General features: G+C 34.5%; 1 long non-coding RNA gene across 4 annotated transcripts; it reads right to left on the reverse strand.

Moving 5' to 3' along the window:
* Positions 1-1,397: 1,397 nt before the first annotated feature.
* On the reverse strand, positions 1,398-15,668 carry LOC128219981 (uncharacterized). Of its 4 annotated transcripts, XR_008258700.1 has the most exons (7): positions 15,590-15,668; positions 12,193-12,259; positions 8,157-8,311; positions 6,999-7,082; positions 5,232-5,348; positions 4,168-4,253; positions 1,398-1,565 (listed from the first exon to the last, which is right to left on the reverse strand). It is a non-coding gene; the product is annotated as an uncharacterized LOC128219981 (long non-coding RNA). The 4 variants fall into 4 exon arrangements; XR_008258701.1 differs by lacking the exon at positions 12,193-12,259 and having other exon boundaries at positions 15,590-15,665; XR_008258702.1 differs by lacking the exon at positions 12,193-12,259 and having other exon boundaries at positions 15,645-15,661.
* Between the last annotated feature and the right edge of the window lie 10,517 nt (positions 15,669-26,185).

The raw sequence follows: 26,185 nt of genomic DNA on the forward strand, positions 1-26,185 counted from the left end.
TTTCATTCAACTTTAATAAAATATTGATGAACACAAGCACTCTTTTTCCTGTATTCACATCCGGATCTTGGTCAAAACTGTGGTCTTGAGCCATAAACTCTGTGGTGTCTTCATCAAAACATGGGAACCGTTAATACTGACCGAGAGTACTGCTGGCGTAAATGCTGTGTGGCGGCCACATCATTACATGTGAACCTTTTTATGCTGGCCGCAGGATACTGATAGTAGGGTAAAAAGGGGACTCTCGCGGCCATCTTTGGCGGTTTCCCGCGTTAGCGGCCATCTTTGGCGATTTCCCGCGTTAACGGCCAGAGGACTCTCGCGGCCATATTTGGCGATTTCCCGCTCTTAGCGGTTATGTTTAACCATTGTTTAAAATCCAAGACAAAGGGTCATTGTTTAACTGGGTCTCCATTGATTAACAGTATTAATCTTTTTGCGATTGAAGTTGGCAGCCATTGTTTTACCGGCTAATATGAGTTATAATTTGACACCATATGACTCAAACAGGAGAATGTTTGATTCCTTTTGGGATGAGAATGGTAATATGTTACCCTGGACAAGAGATAGTGAAGCTCGTTGTATATATTTGTGGGTTAAGGAGAGTCATCAGAAAATGGTAATACTTTTAAGACAAACTAACAATTTTCAAACCATAGTTGATCAGTACAATAGCCATCAAGAGATTGAAGAATATCCGAATAGATGTAAATTCATTCCCTTTTTAACCGCATATACAGGACTTAAAGACGAGCCCATAGTACGAGAATAATCAACGTCCAAGACATTTTTTTTTGGATTGTCAATAGTGGTATATAACAAACCGAACAAATTGGATATTGTAAGTCTGTGCTTAAACAGTTGTCTAAAGTGTTTAAAAAATACAAAAAATGGCTCAAGCTCAGATACGTTTTTCTAACCAGTTGCAGACATATTTGAGAGGTTTTGGTTTTGAAAATGTCTCTTGGTCACCAATAAGAAGGGAAATTACATGCACACTTGGTGATAAATTTGTCATAGTTGTGAAAGAGAGACAGCAACACATTAAAATAATATTTAAAAAGGGTCACCAAAGTTTTCAATTACCATTTGATATTTTTGAAACTCTCTGTGATATGAAGGAAAGTGTTCAGTTATTGGCTTCATTCTTACACGGACAGTCGAAATGACAACTTCAAAACTATTAGAGTTTGAATATAGTTCTCCAAGCATGCTATTCTATCAAGACAGACTTAAAACGTTCGACATGTGGCCACCTCAAATAGAACCAAACAAGTTCCAATTATCTTCGACAGGATTTTATTATACTGGCAGAAATGACACAGTAGAGTGTTTTTCTTGCGGTTTGCGATTACATCAGTGGCAGAAAGGAGACGAGTCGTTGTTAGAACATAAAACACATTCTCCAAGTTGTTTATTTTTGAACATAATTGGACATCATAAAAACGACATTTCATGGCAGCATAAGGACACCCGATCTTCGTCCTCCAATGACTCATCCCGAGCACCATGGACGTGGACCGAACCTCTTGGGGGTTTTCAATATGGCGATATCCCCGGATGATCTGAAAATTCAAATTTGAATTTTTCCGTTACCATATGTAACTATAAAAGACATACAACACAGCACAAACATTCAGTGTTTCATCGACATTTGATGTGATCATATCGCAGCAGAAAAACTTAACATGGATTGCAGTGAAATATCTCAAGATATTTATGAAAATGAACATTGTGACTCCAAAACGAATGTTATGGACACTACAGAGATTTATACTCCAGTGTCTACTAGTGTCGCGCTAATGAATTCGTACTTTGACTTTGTATATGCGAAGGCACTGTATGAGGTTATGGGTATGGTGACTAGACAACTTTGCTATGGTTGCCAGATGGATCTCCCATCTCAAAAAGATCACGATTGTATCATGGATACAGACCCTGATGATGATGAGTATAAAATAGAACGTTACTTTAGTGACATGCTCAACGCAGTTAATGAAAAATATATACTACAAAGTTGGGAAGAAATTGTGCGCATTTCAAACATTTCCTCTGAAATGATTGATTTACACAAACATTTGCTAGAGAACAATGACTATCTGCAGATAATGAAAACCGAGCGGTGGTGTGGAAAAAATGAAAAGAATGGTGTTGACAATCAATCGCATTGAAGATCGACTGTTTCGTCCATCACGTTGAGCAAAAGAATATTTATAACACAAGAAAATGGACATATTATGCAATGTTGTATGTGTTTTACTGCATTTTTCTTCAAAAAAAGAATTCATGAGAAATTAAGAACTCTGGCATTGTGTGGCGTAAAATGATTTGTTATATTTATTACTTCACAAATTTCCTTTTTGCATGTTTCAAATAAATATTTAATTCACTTTATGTACATGTATGTCATTGTATGTATATGCTTGTATGATCATATGCTGACTTATTTTTATACATGTTTAGTTTCAAATAAATGTATTTATATCTATACATGTTTTCATATCCTTGCTTTAGTTTAATTAACAACCCATGTGTCCCATAATATAAACTACTTACAACGATGATCATGTTTAATCATGGATAAAACGCAGAAGGAACATATCCTATCACAATATTATTTCGATTCTAAAAACGCAGGCAGCTTTTTGGGTGCAAAAAAGTTACACAGGATATTAAACCAAAACTATCCAAGAGTATTTACTACTTATTTCATACAGAAATGGCTCAACAATCAAGATTCGTATGCCATTCAACGTCAGGCGAGACATACATATAAAAGACCACGTGTTGAAGTGGCGGGTATGAACGATCAGGGTGATATGGATTTAATGGCAGTTGATAACATTGCTAAATACAATGATGGAGTTAAATACCTACTCATTGTTATAGATATATTTTCACGTTTTCTATCCGTTCGACCCTTAGTTAATAAAAAATCTAACACGGTATTGTTAGCAATCAAGGATATTCTTAGTGTTCATAAGTTTAAAAAGTTAAGAACGGACCGAGGTTCTGAATTTATCAATCGTGAATTAAAAGCGTTTATGCAAAAGAAGAGAGTTTACTTGTTTAATACACAAAGCACCGCTAAAGCAAACTATGCAGAGCGAGTCATTCGTACCCTTCGTGGTATGATATTTAGAATGTTAAGATATCAGCGAAATTATAGATATATAGATCACCTTCAAGATATTGTAAATAGTTACAATAATTCCCCTCATCGGAGTTTGGATGGATTAGCACCAAGTGATGTTACAAAGAAAAACGAGACACAACTTTGGAGTAAAATGTATCTAAAACCTAAAAAATTCCCCAAAACGCCTCCTCGCTTTAAATATAAAATTGGTGATTTGGTTAGATTAAGTTACACGAAACATCCCTTTAGAAGAGCTTATCAACAACAATATACTACAGAAGTTTTTAAAATAAAGAGCAAGATTTTCAAACAAGGTTTTCCATTGTATAAGATCATAGACTTGAATAAAGAACCAATATCAGGTTATGTGAATCAAAATGAAATAATTCCTGTTGATAAAGATGCAGACAGTCTTTGGTATGTTGATAAAGTTTTAAAAAAGAGAAAGTCAAAGGGAAATTAGAGTATTTTGTTCGATGGGAAGGATTTCCAAAATCATTTGATAGCTGGATTGATGCAGATCAAGTTCAAGAACAATAATAATGGAACGTTATGTGTTCGTATAGCTTTAAAGTGCAGTTGAAGTTACCACTTCATTTTGATGGATATTGGAAAGTAGCTTTAAAAGAAATCTGTTTACAAACATACTATAAAGTTAAAAAGAAGGATTTAACTGACACCATATTTATTTATTCGAATATATCTAAAGAAAGCATTGTAAACGGCAGTGAACACGCATTACTGAGAAGAGTGGAAAAAAATTACGATAAAAAATGGAGTTATGTGTTTGATACTCCATTTTATTTACCATTAAATAAAACAGAGTTTCGGGAAATGGAATTTGATATAAAGACAGTAGACAACAATTTTGCAACATTTGTTGATTCACCGGTCTACCTCACACTTCACTTCAAACGTTACTCATTTTACCCTAATTATGAATCGCTCTAAGTTGTATGTACCAAACCCAGAAAAATGGATTAATTACTTTGAACAAAATAAATCACAGGTTGGGAAAGGATTTGCCATACCTCATAAGGCTTCCGCTGAGAGCAGCGACTTGACATTGAACGTGACTTCCCCCACACAGCAAATTGTAAATCAAGCGAAAAGCGAACTGAAACGAGAAGGTATAAAAACACCTGAAGTATCATCTTTTTCGCATACATCATCCAATCAGTCAAACGTTAAGGGTTCAATCAAAAAGGTAAAACAACACGGAAAGACAGCGAAAATAGATCAAAATACCACCAAAATAAACGTTAAAAAAGGATTGAAAAAAGCATCAAAATCCGTGAAAAAGACATCAAAAACTACAGAAAAAAACTTTAAAAACGGTGCTACAAAAGTGAACAGAAAAACTTCAAGACCAGTCCAGGACATATTCACTTATTAAAAATGTCATACTTTTTACAAGATGGATTTTCTGAGGGTGTTCCAAATGAACTATTATTATTTGATTTACCACCTACACAAGTTGCTGTCAGTGATGTGCATTACCAAGAAATTCGACCTTTATCACAAGTGTCAGATGATACTCCTATCGAGTTCCAAATAAGTGGACAAAATTCAATGGACTATCTCGATCTTCGAGGAACACAATTATGTGTGAAATTAAAAGTTACTAATCCAGATGGTAGTGATATTACAAGTGTTAAAGTGGGACCTGTAAATTTATTCTTACAAGCATTATTTTCAGCCACTGAAGTCTCATTACAAAACAAAGCTGTAATTTCTTCAAATTACAATCCATATAATGCAATGATTCAGACTTTGTTACACAGCGGTCATGATGCTAGCCATTCGCAATTATTATCTCAATTATATATTAAAGATGATAATGACAGTACTGGAGCAGTTATTACGGATGCCAGCGCTGGTAATAATGGTCTCTTTTTAAGATCAGAATACATTAAAGGCTCCAAGATTCTGGAGCTTCAAGGACCAATATATCACAGCTTATTTACTATTAAACGCTATTTACTAAATCAAGTTGATGTCAAATTGAAATTATACCGAAGCTCTCCAGCATTTTGTTTATCAGCAGGGGATGCATCTCCCAACTATAAAATAAAGATTATAGACATTTACTTACTAGCAAAGAAGGTAAGAGTCAATCCAGCTCTTATTGTAGCTCATGCAGAGTTGTTGAAAAACAGCACAGCTAAATATCCATTTGACAGAGTAGAGTGTCGATCGCAAAGTCTTGCTGCTGGAAGTACAATGTTTACATGGGATAATTTGTTTCAAGGACAAAAACCAAACAAAGTAGTTGTGGCATTTGTAAAATCAAAGGCTTTATCTGGTGATTATAAATCCAATCCATTTCATTTCTTAAACTGTAACATTCAAAGCATATGTTTATATGTGGATGGTGTTCCAGTGTGGGGTAGCCCATTAAAATTAAATTTTGATGCATCTGAAGGGCAATCTTTTATGAGAGCCTACACAAACATGTTTCTAACAAATGGACAGTGGGGCAAAAACTCAGGACTGGATATAAATAGAGAGGACTTTGCCAAATCATCAACACTTTTTTCGTTTCAGTTAGAACCAAACTTTTTAGATGACAACACATTTCTTTCTCTTGTTAAAACAGGCAATGTGCGTTTAGAGGTTCAGTTTAAGACATCATTGACAGATACAACAAGTTGTATTGTACATAGTAGCTCTCCTGCTTTTTTTCAAATCAATTCACAAAGAGACATAATTACAGAATGAATACATCCCAAATTCAGTGTTGTTTAGATTGTTTCCCTTTGCTAAGAAAGTCTGTACTTGGTGTTTATGCAGCAAATGAACTTCCTACAGAAATGAATATTCCATGTGGATTTATAGCAAATACAGATGATCATACAAAGACAGGAAGGTATTGGTGTGCCTTTTACTTTCCAAACTCTACCACCATAGAATATTTTGATAGTTATGGAATGCCTGTCAACTACTTTAATGACTATTTCCCTCAATACACATCAAATTTTTCATCACTTATAACAAATTCAAAGCAATTACAAAGTTTGTATAGTGATGTGTGTGGAATGTACTGTTTATTTTTCTTGATTCATAGATTGAATGGTGTATTGTTTTATGATATTGTAAATATGTTTTCCAATGATGTTCATAGTAATGATTTATGTGTATACAATTATGTCAGTAGCATGTTTAATGACTGTGTACAAAATCAATGTGTTTTTAACCAATCATGTAGAGCATTAATAAAAAATGTATAACTACATTAAAAGTGTTGTTGTTTTTCAATCTTAAGATCATTTATATTGCTGAAGTCTTCTTATTAACATCATGACAAACACTGTTGTGAAATTTGAAAGTCCAGCTACTTGCATTATAGCTGGAGCGAGTGGAAGCGGAAAATCTACCTTTCTTTTTGAACTTTTTAAGAGTGCAAATTCCATGTTTAATGATGCTCCAAGAAAAATTATATACTGTTATTCAACTTATCAACCATTATATGACAGCATGAAAACACATGTGCAAAACATAGAATTCTTTGAAGGTTTACCATCTAAAGAAGATATGGATCTTTGGGCATACGACTCTGGATTTAAGATTTTAGTCATTGATGATTTAGTGCAAAAGGCTTCAGAAAGTATTGACATTGTGAACTTATTTACGATTTATAGTCACCACAAAAAATTTTCAGTGTTTTTTGTGGTACAAAATCTGTTTTCTGGAGGAAAGTATTTCCGAACTATTAGTCTGAATAGTCATTACTTTGTATTGTTTAATAACCAGAGAGACCAACTTCAGATTCAAACACTTGCTCGTCAAATGTTTCCAGGTGATTTAAAATATTTTATGGATGCCTATAAAAAAGCAACACAAAACAAATACTCTTACTTACTCGTTGATGTAAGCCCACATTCAAACAAGTTGTATAAATTGCGCACCAACATATTTCCCTCTCAGACGTTGATTGTCTTTCGACCTAAAAAAGAAAAATATGAGTGAAAAAATGGAAAAGGAAAAGTATTTTTTAAAATTTCTCTTAAACACAAGTGAAAATCAACAAAAAATGCTGATAAAAGCATTAACAAAATCACAAATGAGTGTGATTGTGGAAGTGGTTTACAATATTCTCATTGGAAATCTAAAAATTTCCAACAATATCAAAAAGTCATTGAAAAGATATAGGAATGTCATTCGTAAGTTTGTGATAAAAGGGCTATCACAAAAAAAGAGAAGAGCTCTCCTCCTAAAAATTTTTAAGCAATTTATTTTATTAATACAACCTTGTGAGTCATGGCTCAAGAACTAGTATTGATTTCAAAATCAAAATATGAACATATGAGGAAGGAATTTACAAAAAGTGATAACAATAACCAGTTTCATCATAAAAAATTGGAACAATCATCAATACATAATAAATTGAACGATGATACAAGAGATATTAAGGATACTTCACATCAAAAAGGAGGACAACTTTTAAATCCAAAGAAAAAAAAGTTTGTAAAACAATCAAATATTGTTTTTGAAAAAGCATGGCCTACTACAAAAGATTTATTAGAAACAAAAGGTCGTAAAAGAACAACTACAAAGACAGAACAATCACCAAAGAAAAAAATGAAAATTGAGCTTAAAACGACAAAAGCTATTGTTAGGAAAAAACCAACCCAAGAAAAGTGGATCGTTTACAATGTATAAGCGGGAAAAGTAGAATATTTAAAGCATTTCTGACTTGAAGTGGGATCAGTTTAACATTAACCTTCAAACATGGATGATCAAAGTTTTAGTGATTACCTTACTTCAAAATATGCGCATGAATATGAGGAATATCAGAGACAAAAAAGGATAAAATTGGATTCAAAAATATTTGAGTGTGATACTTGTGGAAAACACTTTAAGAACAAGACTTCTTTGATATCTCATGCGCTCACACACAAAAGTTTTTACAATTGTGGAGTTTGTGGAGACAAATTTAAAAGAAAAGATTATCTTAAAAAACACTTGTCTAGAAAACATCAACAAACTGGTGGAAAAATAACTCCATATAATCAAATACCTCCAAGCAGCGACACCCAAAGCTCCTCTTCAACAAGCAATGTAGATCATACAACAGGACTTCTCACCACTTCACAACTTCAGAACGAGCACAGCTACAGTCAGCTATCTACACCATCTTCTACTGCAAGAACACCGCTCTCTCCAAGTCCGCACCTTCAAAATGAACACAACTACAGTCAATTATCTACACCATCTTCGACTGCAAGAACACCATCATCAACACCATCATCAACACCAACTTCCACTGCAAGAACACCATCATCTACAACAATGGACCACAGTTATGAACATGCTATTAATGAAAACATTCAAGATTTCACCATACAACCAAATCAACATGAACAATATGATCTGCTGGCATTTTTTTGCCAATGCCAATAAAAACATTCAAAATATTTTAGAAAAAAGACTTCAATTGTATCCTATTAAATGGTATTTATCAGTGCAGGTTGAGCTAGTGAAACACACAAAAGATGGAGACAATACATCAACTCCACATTTTAGATCTAAGAGTTATAGAAGTTTAAATTTGATAACATTTGATGAAAACAACTTAAATGAAGCATTTCAAAAAATGTTTGAAAGTTTTGAAAAGTACATAAGAGAAAGCTCTGGGTGGGTTCTCAAACAAGTATTAAGTATAACTGTGCACACTGTGAAATATTCTCCAGTGTCCGGATCTAGTTTTGTAGAGCTACCAAAGCCTCTTATTAACTATCAAAGTTTACTAAACATAAGAAATCTTGACCAAAAGTGCTTTCTATGGTGTTGTTTAGCATCCCTTCATCCCTTGGATTCCCCTCTGGTGAGTGATTATGAACAATTTGAAAATGAATTAAACACAAAAGGTCTGCTGTTTCCAATGTCATTGAATCAAATAAATCAATTTGAGAAGCAAAACCCATTTTTGTCTGTAAATGTGTTTACTTTTGAAGACAATGATGTTCTTCCACTACGCATTACAAATTGCCAAAACAGACTCCATCATATTGACTTATTGCTTTTGCAATCAGAAAACAGTTCACATTATGTGCTTATAAAAAACATAAACAGGTTTCTTAGTCATGGTAAGAAAGGACATCGTGCATATTACTATTGTCGATATTGCCTCCATGGATTTAGTAAACAAAGTTTATTAGATGATCACCTTTCATACTGTCAAGTCCATGATGCTCAAAAAATTGAACTTCCATCAGGAGCAGACTGCTTTCTTGAATTTAAAGATTATGAAAAAACACTGCGTGTCCCTTATGTTATTGTGGCTGATTTTGAAACATTAAATAAACCAATAGAGACTAACAACCAAACAGCTTCAACATCAAAAAATCAATTGTTAGAACCCTGTTCCTTTGGATATAAAGTTATTTCAACTGATTCAAAATTAACCAAAGATACTGTTATCTACAGAGGTCCAGAAGCACCCAAAAAATTGTTAGAATGTCTTTTACGAGAAAGTCATGAAATACAGCAACATATGCAAAATATCAAACCCCTAGTTTTAAAGGAAAGTGAAGAAAAACAGTTCGAACAAGCAAACACATGTTGTTTATGTCAAAAAGTATTTGGTAACAAGGAAAAGAAAGCAAGACATCATGATCACACAAGTGGGAAATACATAGGAGCTGCACATATGAATTGTAATTTACAATGTACTGGTAAACAACCCAGTTTCATCCCAGTCATCTTCCACAATCTTAAAAATTTTGATGGTCACTTGCTTTGTCAAAGCATTGGTACATTTAAAAATTATAAAATCAATTGCATCCCACAGTCAGTTGAAAAGTATATCAGTTTTAGTATTGGAAATCTTAGGTTTATTGACTCTTTGGGTTTTCTCCCTTCATCTCTTGGGACCCTTGTAGATAACTTAGCTCAAAATGGCCCACAGTCTTTCCATCACTTTCATTCAGAAATCAAAGATCATGGAAACCTCCTGCTAAGAAAGGGTGTTTATCCTTACAAGTTCATGACTGACTGGGATAAATTTGAAGATGCTGATTTTCCAGCAATAGAGAATTTTTACTCTTCATTGACTGAGGAAAATATATTAAAAGAAGACTATGAACATGCAAAGCAAGTATATCAAACATTTAAACTAAAAAGTCTTGGAGAATACCATGATCTCTATTTAAAACTAGAAATGTGTCCATAGGACACGGATGCCCCCACTTCGATTTTTTGTCACAGAAAATAAGCCATAATGATTATTCAGGATAATCTGAGGGCCCTAACTCCTAAATGATTAAAGCGATTTCCATGGCTATCGAACTTGATCAAGATATTATGGTCACAAACATGTGTTAAAAGTTTGGTGAGGATTGGACAAACAGTTTTCAAGAATTAGATCGGAAACAATCTTCGGGACGTATTTTTCAAGTCTTTTTTTGCAAATAAAGGGCCGTAACTCCTAAATGACAAAAGCGATTTCCATGGCTATCGAACTTGATCAAGATATTATGGTCACAATCATGTATGTAAAGTTTGGTGAAGATTGGACACATACTTTTCAAGAATTAGATTGGAAACATATATTTTTGAAGTATTTTTGGCAAAAAAGGGCCGTAACTCCTAAATGACTAAAGCGATTTCCATGACTATCGAACTTGATCAAGATATTATGGTCACAAAAATGTGTTTAAAGTTTGGTGAGGATTGGACAAACGGTTTTCAAGAATTAGATCGGAAACAATCTTCGGGACGTACGTACGTACAGACAGACAGACAGACAGACGTACGTACGGACAAGGGCAACCCTATATGCCGCCACTTTGTGGGGGCATAAACAGACATATTGTTATAAGCTGATGTTTTTGAAAATTTTCGTGATATGTCACTGAAGTGTTATGGTTTAGACCCTTGTCACTTTTACACCAGTCAGGGATTGAGCTGGCAGGCAATGTTGAAAATGACTGAAGTCACTCTAGAGCTCATGACAGACATTGATCAAATTTTATTTATCGAAAAAGGTATTCGAGGTGGTATTAGTCAAATATCAAATAGATACAAAAAAGCAAACAATGAGTATTTGAATGATTATGATCCTACAAAAGAAACCTCATTTCTAGCTTATTATGATGTCAATAATCTTTATGGTTACAGTATGTCACAACCATACATGCCATATTTTCTGGAGACCATTCAGGGGGATTTGTTCAAAAGGCTGAAAATTCAGGGGGATTTTGATTGTATTCAGGGGGATTTTTTTAGCAGGTCTAAGTTGGCAAAATTTTAAAGTTTTTTTAGACGCAAGCATGAAAAAATGTTTTCACATATAGTTTGCTTTGAAAACCTCTTATCTTTTTCATTATACAGAATTATTTTATGTCACGATTTATCATATTTTTATGATACACTGTCATGTCATACTGTAATGCACTTGCAGAACAAAATATGTCATTGAAAAAATATGTTTTCGAGACAATTAAATGAAATTCACCTTCCTCCAAAGTCTTTAAAAAAATTGTGCTTTAATCAGCTTTGATGACTTTCAGACAATAAGGGAATAGAATAAATATTATTAATTTCTTCCTTCCAAAAGAGTAATATTTCTTTGCCTTTGATAATTACTACAAATTAATTGATCACTTGTTGTAAAAGTTTCCTATTGGAGAGTTTCACTCACATACTGTGGTTTCACTTTGTCATTATTGCCTGATGTAAAATTTCAAAAAAAAAAAAAAAAAAAATTATTTTTATTTTTATGGATCGAAATTCCGGGGGATTTTTCCCCCCGCCGGGGGATATGGCATGTATGCACAACAACTACCAACAGGCTTCTTTAAGTTTTTAGAGAAGGAAGAAATTGATACTTTTGAACCTGAAAAAATACCAGAGGATGGATCTAAGGGGTATATTCTAGAAGTAGATCTAGAATATCCAAAACATTTACATGACAGTCATAACGACTACCCATTAGCTCCGGAACGTAAATTCACACCCAATGAAAAATTATCTCCTTATGCTCAACATGTGTTGAAACATTTACACAACAGTGAGGTACTTCCACCCAGAGCAAAGGTGGAAAAATTACTCACCACTTTAGAAAACAAACAGAATTATGTACTTCACTATCGCAACCTGCAACTGTATCTCCAACTCGGTCTAAAATTGAAAAAAATACATAAAGTATTAGAGTTCCAACAAGAGGCTTTCATGAAACCCTACGTTGAGTTCAACACCAAAATGCGACAACAAGCCAAGACTGCTTTCGAGAAGAACTTCTTCAAACTCATGAACAACTCGGTCTTCGGTAAGGTTGTTGTTTTTTGTTGTTGTTTTTTGTTTGTTTTTTGGGGGTTAGTTTAAACATATTTATTGAGGAAAATAATACAAGACAACATATATACATCAATGAAAAACAAAGAATTTGATCGAAAGCATAGCTTATATACAGTCAAGTTACCCTTAGCGGATCATAACCAATAGCGGATCACTCTCTTGTTGAATACACGCTATAAAGTTTATTTAATTGTATTTTTTTCTGAAAATTGGCAGTTATGTACTTTAAAGTGATTGTGAAAATCACAACAAATATTGGTTAAATCGAACTTCAAAATCATCTGTATCATACGAACGTTCGATGCAACTGTTTACGTGACCCAGTTGTTCCGGCCTCAATTTGATTGCAACATGTGCTCTTTCTGAGAACTTTTCGTCCAACTACAATGTGTAAGTGAACAATTTATACATCTTATGAAAGGTCAGTATATGACCTCTTAAAAATGCATAACATTCTTTTTTTCATCAATGAATTGTTAGAATTTGGCGGTCATAATTACGTGTGGGTAATTAACCAATAGCGGACCGCCATTTTGTTCATGCAGTGAGTCTGAGGGGTTCTCTCAACATAGTGAATTTGTTTCAGTTTGTCATTGCCGATTTTTTTAAACATAAAACAAACATTGCTGGATACTTATGTAACTTTAATTATGATTAAAATATGAATTATAACACACATATCTAATTCAGTTTCAAATTTTTGACTTTTTATTATACATAAATATGATGTACAGTACTGTACACACTTAATATCATAAAAATGATATTTATCAGCTTTAATTTAAAAGACGCCTGTGTTTTAATTGGTATCGAGGATTGCCACTTCCATAAGTGTATACCATGCAGTTTGTGATTGTTTTTAAAAATATCACTTGTGTTTTACAGATGAATGAAGATTGAATTTGGGCAGAGTTGACAACATTATTTATTGAGAAGAGATGGTGGAAGTAAGTAACCATTTGAATCTGGAACAGAACATCACATTAACATTATCATATTGTAGCAGGGTACACTTAAAATAAATTATTTGAAATAAATCTCAAAGTTACTTGCTCATGGTTTGTAAAATCTTCAAAGTTCAGGTGGCTGTGTGGACTAGCCAGCTGTCTTCTACTTTTTTCTTCGTTTTTCCTAATTCTGTATTTAATTGAAATGATTTTCTTTCAGGTACCACCGCCACCTAATATATCTGCCATCAAAGCCAGAAGAGGAAGAGGCCATGATATCTCCACAGACAAGGAAGCCCATGATGAACCACAGTCTTCAGCAAGCTGTTGCACATCTATCACATTAGAGAACTCGGTGATAAAGGGGTACCATTTGTACAAGATAAAAACCCCAATAACTGACCCTGTGACAAAGCTTGTTGTAGATAGGGAATATACTTACATCAAAGATAAAGATGCATGCCTTGTGTGGATTCCTGGACTTTCTGAGTCTGATATTACTTTACATGACATGGTAACAGATGATAAAAGACAGCTTAAGTTGTCAGATATAGCTGCCCTTCCAATTGGCCATGTACCATGCATTCTTTGTTTTTACAATGTACTTGATTCGGGTGGACACGTGTGTGCCATCATGACTGGTGAACCGACGCCCAGTTTCCCACCGTGGCCTGCTCCATCTGAGAGTGGTGGTGGCGTTGTTATTCCATGTAAATATGTACTTACAGCAGATGAAGTGAACACTATACAAATGTTAAGAGAAACACTCAAAAAGATGCCCAAATGTTATGTGATGAAAATAGTTGTTAATTGACATTGATATACTTGTTATTGCCATGAAAATATGCTGGACTAAAACTGATATATAAACTAATCAGTTAATTCATATGTCTTTAGAATGTATTTAGAATTTAATTGGCATTGTTTTGTTTTCAACAAATCTAGTGATAATTTGTTGCTCATTATTTCTCACCTGCAATAGAAATGCTTGATGTTATTGATCAAAGAATCTCCAAATTACAATTTTTGATTGTAATAAGTTTTATATGGATTATGGTTTTGTTTAGTTGTTCAATGTTTTATACTCAAAGTAGCTTGAATTTTGATTCAAATTGTTGCATCTTTTGCCATCAATCTTGTTCACTGCAGTTTTCGTGATGTCTGTGTATTTTGTTCAGGTTTAAGAAATAGGTTTACCTTATACAGTACTATGTACTGTATTTCTAACAGCTTTTAACCTGTTACCTCATATCATTGCATAGGTTAGTACCATAATATCAACACCTAGCTCAGGCTAGCTGGTCAGAATTTCTAGTCAACTTGTTATGTGTTTATATAAATTATATTTGTTCATATTTTACTTTTTAAATGTCTGTGATTTAATTCTTGATTATAATGTGATTTACTGTGATTTTATGATTCTGTTATCCTCAATCATTGTTAAATTATTTTTAAATGAAAATAAATTATCTCAATCAGCATGAGTTTATTCTATGCATAGAATTAGTAAATCATATTCATAAACAGTTCACAGATTTACAAGCAGATGCATACACAGTTATTATTCATATCCATTTTGAAAATTTTATACAGTTATAAAAAGTCCAAAAGCTCTCAAAATTAACTGGACCTGAGTGTTTTCAGCTGGAATTTTGTTGAAATTATTTAACAAATCGGATATCTTTAAATACATAAATGCGATCTCTACGGACTTGACGTGATACAGACCACCGAATAAGCATCCTGTCATGATATCACCTATAAAATGCATAAAAGAGGGACTAAATATATTTAACAGAAAAGATAAACAAACTGATTGTCAGTTTTGACAGCTAAAATCTCGCTTGAGAGAACCCCCAATATCGGAATGTCACGTGATCCGTTATTGGTAAATTTGATTCGCTAATGCCTCATTTACTCGTACATGCAAACAACGGTCAGTTAATCGGTTTCTGCACTGATATTGAATTATTTTATGTCAATCAAAAGAGGAAATATTTTTCTTTTTAACTGTAAACGTTGCAATCTCAGAATGTAAAACGTTTGTTCAATGCACAGCATTGTTTCCATACTGATCCGCTAAGGGTAACACAACTGTAGATCATTTTCATTTTTGGGGGGTTCGTGTTAATTATTGCATTGTTATCATTTTTGTATGATCTGCCCGTATGTAATTTATACAATAAATTTATTGTCACTTCCATACCACTAATACTTATCTACAAAAACAACTGTTCAATAATTGTCAGGCGAAGTTTCACTTTTTGGTATTTCATTCATCTTCAATCAGACGCTTACAAGTGCTCATGTACAATTAGGAACCTAAAGTAAAACTGACCAAAACTAACTACCGGCAAGTAAAAAGTGTATTTTTCGGTCCCATTTTCATATCCCTCATCCAAAACACAGGTATCTAAGATAACGACGGATACCATCATAAAAACATATATTGAGCAGTTCAGAGTAAAGATTAACATGATGAAAAGTTACTTACCAAAAATTTTGTTTACTTTCAGGAAAAACCATGGAAAATCTTCGGAAGCATCGGTCCGTAGAACTTGTTCATACAGAAAAACGACTACAGAAGGTGTCATCCAAACCCACTTATAAGATGCACCGGATTTTTTCTGAAGACCTTGTTGGTGTTGAATTAAGTCGCAAAAAAATTAAATTAAATAAACCAATTTTTGTTGGAATGAGTATCCTTGATTTGTCAAAATATACCATGTACGATTTTTATTATAATCATTTGAAAAATGTGTATGGCGGCAACGTTGAGCTAGAATTAACGGACACAGATTCATTTTTAGTATCATGTACAACACCGGACATTTTCCAAGATATGTTGGCCTATTCACATTTGTTTGACACTTCAGATTTCCCTAAAGATCACTTTTTATATAGTGACTTCAACAAAAAAGTAATGGGAAAAATGAAAAGTGAAACAAATGAGAAATGTATTAGTGAATATTGCGGTTTGCGACCGAAAATGTATGCATTTAAGTGTGATGATATAGACGAGAAAAGAGCAAAAGGGATATTAAAAGCGGTTGTTAAAAAATCATTGACTCTTAATGATTATAAACATGTATTATTTAATAATTCTCAAATGCACTCAACAATGCATTCATTAAGAAGTCATAACCATAAAATTTATCTGGAAACAATCAGCAAAGTAGGATTATCTAGTTTTGATGACAAAAGATTTTTATTAGAAGATGGAATTAAATCATATGCTTATGGACATTATAAGATACAAGACATATAATTTCTATGTTTTATACCAAATTACATCTAATTTCATGTAATTTCATGTGATGTTATCTACTGCTCTACTGTTGAAATGTAATCTAAAATAAATAAAAAAATAAATAAAAATGTATGATCTTTGTTAAACAAATTGTTTGAATTCAATTATAATCAACTTTATTTGTATTTGCATTGTATTGTACTTATAAGAAAATAAATATTAAAATCTTGTCTGATATTTTATTTATTGATACAACATACCGGAATGGTATAAAATAGCTCGTCAGACATGTCCTCAACTTATAAATCTCAATTTGGTCTTGTTAAATTTTAAAATATTGTATTAATGGAATGAAATATTTATACACAAAAATAAATAATAAAAAACATTCACGTTTTCATTACAATAAGATCGAACACATCTTAACATTTCTGTAGGGTTGATTTAATGAAATGTAAACGATACATCATACCTTTAAGGTATGAGGTTATTTGATAAAGAAATTGTGTGAATCCTTTACCGATTTCATAAAAAATAGTGAAACTCAAAAGAAGCTAAGAGAGGACAAAACTGTTATATCTTCAAAACCTACTTTTGGTGGTCAAAATAAAAGATTATTTAGTGAGTTGTTTGAAAAACTTTCATGTCATTGTAAGGTTCAACGGAGGTGTCCATAATGATAAACAGAGTCCAGTGAATCGAGCGCTGGCATTTGACAATGGTTTAATAAGTGATTTATTGTGATAGCTCACCACAGTGGAAGAGCTTTAGTCACCCTGAATGATAAACTAGATATATGATAACGACAATCTCGTCTTTTGAGCCATCAGCAGCTCATTTAACTGTCTTCACTTTTAAGTTATTACAATGGGTACGTTGGAGAGTAATTGGGTGGCTATTAGATATGGTGTTGTTGTACGAATTGACACTAAACGGTCAGGCTTTAGTCATTCAATTTCTTGAAATCACTTTCGATCACGCGATGGCTGGGTTCTGATGAACTTTTGTTTGTCAATGACCTGTGATCTTACATATAAAAGAATCCGTTTGATCACATATAAAGATGGTGGAGGTTATGATAAGTCCATCGTCTGATGAGGGAAAACAATACCATTAAATAGATCCTAGGTCGATGACCCTATGTTAGAAACGTTGGATGAGTTGTCCTTTGACATACAATACACTGATGTGATTAGTGTGGCAATGCTATTGTTTATATCCCTTCTATTGAAATGAATACTGTTAATCAATGGAGACCCAGTTAAACAATGACCCTTTGTCTTGGATTTCAAACAATGGTTAAATATGGCCTCTAACGCGGGAAACCGTCAAATATGGCCGCGAGAGTCCCCATGGCCGTTAACGCGGGAAATCGTCAAACATGGCCGCGAGAGTCCCCTGGCCGTTAACGCGGGAAATCGCCAAAGATGGCCGCTAACGCGGGAAACCGCCAAAGATGGCCGCGAGAGTCCCCTTTTTACCCTACTACTGATGGTATATGTGTTGAGTGGTGGCTTCTTGATAACGTTTGAACCTTTTATACTGACCCAGTGTACTGCTGGTGTAAAGCCTTGTGTGGTGGCCTCATGTTTATATGGGAAGCTCTTTTACTGGTCCAGAGTACTGCTAGAATAAGTGCAGTTTGGTGGAGTCATGATCACATCTGAACCTTTCATACTGGCCCATGATACTGGTGGTGTTATGTTGTGAGGTGGTTTCTTGATATTATGGAAACTTTTTATACCGGTCAAGGGAACTGCTGATGTACACATTGTGTGGTGGTTTAATGATTACTAGGGAACCTTTTAAACTGAGCCTAAGTCTGCTTTTGTCACTGCTGTGTTGTGTGAAATCATTTCATTGGAACCTTTTATACTGACCCAGGTTACGGCTGGCATAAGGGCTGTGTGGTGGCTTTATGACTACATTCTGTAACCTTTTTATTTTTCAACTTCTACATAAATGACCCTATCCATTGGTCTAGAAGGACTACGTGATGAGAGTGTATATTCAATACATTCATAATTGTTATTTTAGATCCCACAATCGATAAAACAAAATTGTGACCGAACAAAATCCTTTTCGCATTTTTTGATGTTGTGGGGACACTTTTCCAGGGGAGACTATCTGAGCTTATATAACGACCAGATATGTGTAACCGTCGGATGTGTTATAGTTGAGTCATTGTAAAATGCGAGTACAGAAATCTTGAGTTGAATAATTGCCAGAAAATGGATAAAGAAGAACGTCACACAAGAGGAGGGTAAAAGAAATGAATTTACACATAATTATTACATTGGAACCTTTGTTAATGCTGACGCAATTGATGTTAGTGGCTACATGATTATTTGTGAACCTTTTATACTGGCCCTGGATACTGCTTGTGAAAATTCAGTTGGGTTACTTCATGATTATAAAGGGAACCTTTTTATACTGGTCCATGATACTGCTTGTGTACGGGTTCTGAGTTGTTTAAAGATTAAATGGGAACCTTTTTATACTTGCCCATAATACTGCTGGTGTACGGGTTGTGAGTTGCTTCAAGATTACATTGGAACCTTTTAAACTTCCCGTTTGTTCTGTAATGTAATTGCTGTAAGTGGCTTCATAATTATATGGGAACCTTTTTTACTGGCACAGGGTACTGCTGCAGTAAGTGCTGTGAGTGATTTCATTATTATATGGAACCTTTTATACTAGCTCAGGGCACTCCTGGTGTAAGTGCATTTGGGTGGCTTCATGATTGCATGGGAACCTTTTATACCTTTTTTACTGGCCCAGGGTACTGCTGATGTAAGTGCTGTGTGGTGGCTTCATGACTGCATGGGAACCTTTTATACTGGCCCTATGTACTGCTGATGTTAGTTTTGTATGAACACATGGGAATCATTACGCTGGTCCAGGGTACTGCTGATGTACGCACTGTGTGGTTATTTCTAACTAGGGAACTTTGCATACTGGGCCTGGTTACTGCTGGTGTCGGGGCTGTGTCGTTGCGTAATAACAATATGGGAACCATTTATACTAGTCCAGGGTACTACTGGTTTAAGTGCTGACAACATGGGAGCCTCTTTATTGGCCTAGTGTACAGCTGGTGTAAGGGCTGTGTGGTTGCTTCATGAGTACATGGGAACCTTTTATACTGGCCATGGTTACTGTTCATGTATCGACTTATGAAAACATGGGAATCTTAATACTTGCCAAGGCTACTGCTGGTGTAAGTGCTTTGTGGTGGCCTTATGATTGCTATGAAGCCTTTATACTGGCCTATGCAACTGATGGTTTACCTGGTGCTGTGTTGTTGCTTAAGGATTACTTGGGGACTCTTTATACTGGCCCAGATTACGGTCTTCGTAGCATAGAATACAGATAACATAGTGAGTGATATCTAGACTTTGGTTTACGATCTTTGAACCTGGTAGAAAGGAAAGATATCACCGGTAGATGATCCGTACATATATTTTGAGAAATGTTTCACACTGGTCTAGCAGTGGCCTTGAAAAATAAAATCTTTCCCGATTGACAACTAGAGAATACTGGACTACGGTCCTCAAACTGTGTAGAACGGTTGGTTATGACCAGAAGATGATGAAACAGATAGTGTTTGAGGTCAGTAGGTCAAAGGTAACGGTAGAAGTGGCCTTGAACACATATTACCTTTTTGAATAAGAACTGAAGTTTGTTTGGTCGTACGATTCTTAAACTTGGTATGGATAATTGTCATGACCAGCAGTTGACCATTATTGATTTTTAGGGCATCAGATCAAAGTTCAATGTCACAGAGAACTTAAACATTAAATCCTCATTCTAAAGCTTGGACCTTTTAGGGATGTTGGCCATGATCTGTAAATCCTTTCTATAGACTACTATTGATTATTAGAATAACATATCGAAAATCAAGGCCAGCTTACACTTGTGCTAAGAATGTTACGACATGTTAACCAAATCACTACTATCAGGAAGACGCATACATGTTTAACTAACTGGAAACTGTACCGTACTACATCATCTGCTATATAACATTTAGAACTGGTCAATAACTATACCTACTATCCTAAAACGTGGAAAGGACTTTGGTCATAACCATTAATTACCCAACATATATTTAAGGTAAGCCATCCATCATTATAACAAAAATTATGCTACTGAGAAAATTTCATTTTAAAACTGCAATATGTTAAGTTTGAATTGTTTTAACATTTTCACCGAGAGGTATTCTAGATAGGCAGTATGTTATTTATGAAACAAATTAATCAACTTACTGCATAATCATAGTAAAATTTTGTTTTATTACCTGATATATCATATCATGATAGTGTATCATTGTTGTGTTACTAAAAAAAGTCTATGCCAAATGGTTACTAAATGTCATTTAAGCATGGAAATAATATTAATATATATATATCTAAAATGCACCGACACAGTTTAAATCCTATAAACCGAAAATACACCCCCTGCACGTTTGTTTCAGCATTTCATTTGCCACCACATCCAGTGCTAACCAAATTAACACGTGGTTTAATTGAATTATTAAAATGTTAACGTATTGCATCCGTTGCTGGTTAAACGAGTATTGATCTGGTGCCATAGTCATTATCGTTCCAGAGGCGTAGCCAGCGTTACGCATTTACGCATGTGCGTAACATCAATTTAAAAAATGAAGAATTGAATAATTATGGCCAAAATCGCATCAAAGTCGAAAATAAAAATGATACCAGAATAAAAGGAAGATCAGCTAAAGTAAGCATTGCTTCTCTGTGCTAGATAGCCTTAACCTTAATCAATCACTTAATAACTACAAAGTCGGCGGACTCGAACCTATAAATCCCCTCAAATACACATCAGAGCTCAACTCAGCCCCCGAACCCCAAACCGGCTACAGGGATATTCTCCCTGCCACACCCGCCCCCTTTTCATGCGTTACATTCAGTAAAGCCTGGCTACGCCCCTGCGTTCCAATCCTTGTCATTAGACACACTTTGGTAATTTCATTCAATCGGTTTGCCAGTTATTTTTACAGTCCAATCAAACACTTAGATTCAACTTTGTTAATATTAGAATCTAAGGTTGATTTTTACTACAGCCCATTCAACAAGTTTATATTTTGGTTTGGTTCAAGTTACTCAAGGTATTTGTTTATTGATTAGTCAATATATATTCAAAAATAACTACACACCAATCACATCATTAGCCAAAAGATGACAAGATGTGGACAACTATTCATGTGTGATACAATTAGCCTCAAAATATGGTAAACTTCTTGATCTAAACTGTGAATAAGACAAGATATTCGCTTCGAGCAGGATTCGAACATGCGCGGGCAGAGCCCATTCGAGTCAAACGGTTTAACCACACAGACATCAGAGCTATGTTGTGAATTAATAATTATTACTATCAAAGCACAGCAGTTGAGAACCAGGGGCGGCTCCAGGATTTGACGTTAGAGGGTGCGTCACTTAGGGGCGAATCTTTTTTACTTGCGCCCCTCCCTCAGAACCTTTTTAACCATCTCTTTTCCGAAATGGTGCATTCTGTGCGTATTTTATTACTTTGTTTCTCCTATATTGAAATAGCAAGTGAATTTGGACGATTTAAGAGGGGGAGACGCCGGATGCGCCCCACCCTAGCACCACTAGTGAGAACAGGTTCTACATTTGTATGCAATGACAATGTAATAACAGTTTTTTTTTGTTAAATAGAACATTTATGTCTGTGTTGGCCGAGTGGTTAAGGCATTGGCCTTGCTATTGATATTGGTGTTTTCCGCGCAAGTTCGAACCGTGATTGCAGCGTGTTTTTAAATGATAGATTCTATTGATTTGCTATTCATAAAAGACAGAAACACAAACTATATGAACGTTCACAGAAAAATCAAGGTACAATAATCAAACATTAAACCCCTAATTAAGAATAGACAGACAAGACAAAAAGCTATGTTTACATTACAATAACGTTTATTATTAAAGGTAATTTAAGACTTATTCCGAAAAACATGAGTACATGTATCTAATTTTAACAATACCATAGAAATCGTACGAAATATGTTATCTTAAAGTGCCAAATTTCATTCAGGTATATTGATGGTACTTGATGATGTTATATTTTAAAGTAGGTGAGGTAAAGCAAGGCGGTGCAACCTCAATTGATATATATATTATTATTTTTTTTTTTTGATAAATAATATCATTTAGCTTCGAAATTAATTTAGTTCTTTTCTCTTTTTAAAAATTAGACTTTGACTTCAGATGAATTGATGTCTTCACACTTGGTTACATTGATCAGACAGTTAATTGTTTTTTAAGTAGCATGTGCGCATTTTAAGCCCAGCACGCCGAGATAACGTCATTATTTCATATGTCTTAAAATGCACATGGTGATTGCCGTTTTGTTGAAGTAAACGAATAACAATTGGTTGTATCGCTGCACCAATGTGCAAATTTAGAGCACTTTTCAAGAGAATATTTTACAAAAATTGAGAAAGTTACGAATATAAGTAATGAATGATGTTCCGTACACATGTTGACGTCATCGATTAGTGTCACTGAGTTCACTCCAGTGACAAAAATGTTTTTCATAAAGTTTGGTTCAGATAAGTTTACTTATATGTTAACCACCAGTAACACATTTATAGTTTAGTGAAATTACTCACAGAATTTGAGCATTATACGTATGTTTATATGTTTAATCTCTGAAACATTAACGCACAAACCTAAATTGTTATCGTTTGTTCCGTGTTAGTCTTTTATTGTTATATCAATCATCAAAATACCATAGACCATTTTCCTCGCACTTCCTTTAAAAAAATAATAGAATCACCAAATATTATGAGAGGACACCATTAACTGAACAACTGCGTATTTTTTGATGGCCCTCGTAAAAATTATATAAAGACATACAAATAAAGACTAGAATCATTACAATGTTTGTTAATGACACTATCAAATTGATATGCTTTATGCATACTACCAAGCAGGCATACTACATTCCACGGAGCTGTTTCATCCCTTATATTTAGCAATCAGGACTGCGTAAAGGTGGGCTCCTAGAAAAACATAAACAACCAGTGTCTTCGCATTTCTGTATTAACTATTGTTAACTATATTGTCCATTTTTTCACTTGTTGGTTTATTTGAGTGTTCATATAGTAAGACAATAGCTTTGAATAATCAATCTTAAATTCTTCGGTCGATCATACCTTCAAAAAATTGGATATTCTGTTAAACACTTTCATTGATGTATTGTTCCAGTATGAAGCGTTTCGCCCCTGTGTTTGCAAAACAAATATATATTATGCTCGTCTGTGCAAAACAACTGATAACATATATGATTTTAGCATGGCGTTACCAAAAGCTTGGGTTCGGAGGACCCAAAGAATGGTGTTCAGCGGTTCGCTAAGGTGGAGGGTTTATCGTTTACTTTAGGTTCGATGGTCAAAACACTGCTGTTTGATGACACAATTCTCCTTTGGCACGGGTCTACCATATACTGGTGTGCTTAAGGAAATCATCTTTAGCTTACCCGATACTGGTGGTTGCTTAAAGAATTGGTACAAGACACTGTTGTTTGTTGATATAATTCACAATTGGTTCGGGATTACATGACACTGGTGCTTGCTTAAAAAACTCATCTTTAGCTCAATGGTACAAGACACTGCTGTTTGTTGACATGATTCACCTTTGGCTCGACTCAACCAGATACTGGTGATTGCTTAAGAAATAAATCGTAAGCATTATGGTACAAAACACTGCTGTTTTTGACATAATACACCTTTGATTCGGCTTGGCCACATACTGTTGTGCATCAGTAATATATGTCTTCGGCGGTACCCAGCATTGGCGTTTCTTAAGAAATACACCTTTGGCTCGGCTGTACCTAATACTGATGATTGCTTTATAAGTACAACTTTTGCCACATACTTGTGATTGCTTTAGAAATATACGTTTGGCTCGTGTTTCCTAAACGATTTGGTCACTTAACACCAGTGTTTGCTTACCAAATGTACATCCCAACACAAGCGTTTGTATTTTTTATATTAACCAGTGGCTCGGGTGTACCTAACGTCAAAGTTTACTCAACGTTTGCTCGGCGGTATCTCAAACCAATGCTTTACAAAATCAATGCACGTTTTATTGGACTTTTATACCTTACATTTTAGTTTAGATTTGGAAGCACTTGTAAGTTACAACTGCTTCCCGATGTTTTTTAATTCTTGTTTGACTCGACTGGACTGACATGATCAATATGCACGAGGCAAAACACTGAGAAAACGGCTTGCTGGTTAAAACGAGTGAGGGTCTCTGATCCAAATGACCTCAATTCAAAAGAACGTAAAACGAATTAACCGCTTCGAGCAAATTTCGAACTTGTACGGGCAGAGCCCATTTGATTTCAACTCGATGCTTTTAACTACTTGGCTGTCCCAGCAGTGCGGTACGTGTATAATAATAATAATCTAAATGGCAGCTAGTATTTGCGAAACGAATTCCTCGCTTACCACTAGTATTTGCGAAACAAAAGCATTACCTAACAGCAGTATTTGCTCAAAACATTCCCTGCCGTTTTCTAAACGTAATTTAGTTATAAAAATTGTAACTTAGTGTTATGTTGATTTTCCTTACTGCTAATTCAAAACAACAGTGATATTTTTCTTAAGTCTTTGAATTAATAGACATGCCTTTAATTTAGACACATGCATTTAAAATTAAATACATGCCTTTATTTTAGATACATTACTAATTATAGGATTATGTTTAGACAAGTGACAAGACTATGTCTTAATACACAATAAGCTCTGTTCTGTTTTGTCATGTTCTGTGCAGTTCATATAAATGCATTAGAACTACTCGTCACAATAATGAGTAACTACCAAAATTAACTACTTACTAATTTGTATAATTTCTATTAATTATATTGTTTGTGTTTGGCCCAAAGCATGAATTTACAGATATTGCCAATAAACTGAAACTGACTAATTTGTTAACTGTGTTTTCATTAATAATATCTGTCATGTGTTTCCGTGCCGGTTAGAAAAATCCGACCCGAGGGCACCTGCGTTGCCAGGTAAGGAGGCTTGCCGAGTTACCGGCCACGCAGCGTGCCCGAGTGTCGTATTTTTTCTATCCGGAACGGAAACACATGATTGATATTTTTTCTAGCACACCTTAAATTACATTTTTTTGTGAAAAAAAATACATAGAAAACCGCATTTTTGTATTTTTACCAAAAAGCGCGTGCGATGATGTTTAATGACGTCATGATGCGCAGTAATTTTTATTCACTGCATACGTCAAGAAGTTCCTTCAGTATCACGTTTTTGAGGGTTATTTTGTTTTGTTTTGAAGGTAAAGTTTTGTAAAGTTAATGTTTATGGAACTCATCTATTGAAATCGCATACTTTACTTTTGGTTACATAGAGTGTAAAATAAAAAAATAAAAAAAAGTATTACGTCACAGCGCGTGAATCATCTGGCATGGGGGGATGCCAGATGGAGTTTTCCAGCACGGCTGAATTCACCGGAAATGCCTATCCGGTGTGCTAGAATAATTTATCAA

This window comes from Mya arenaria, chromosome 15 (assembly GCF_026914265.1).
Source record: "Mya arenaria isolate MELC-2E11 chromosome 15, ASM2691426v1".
NCBI lineage: Eukaryota > Metazoa > Mollusca > Bivalvia > Myida > Myidae > Mya > Mya arenaria.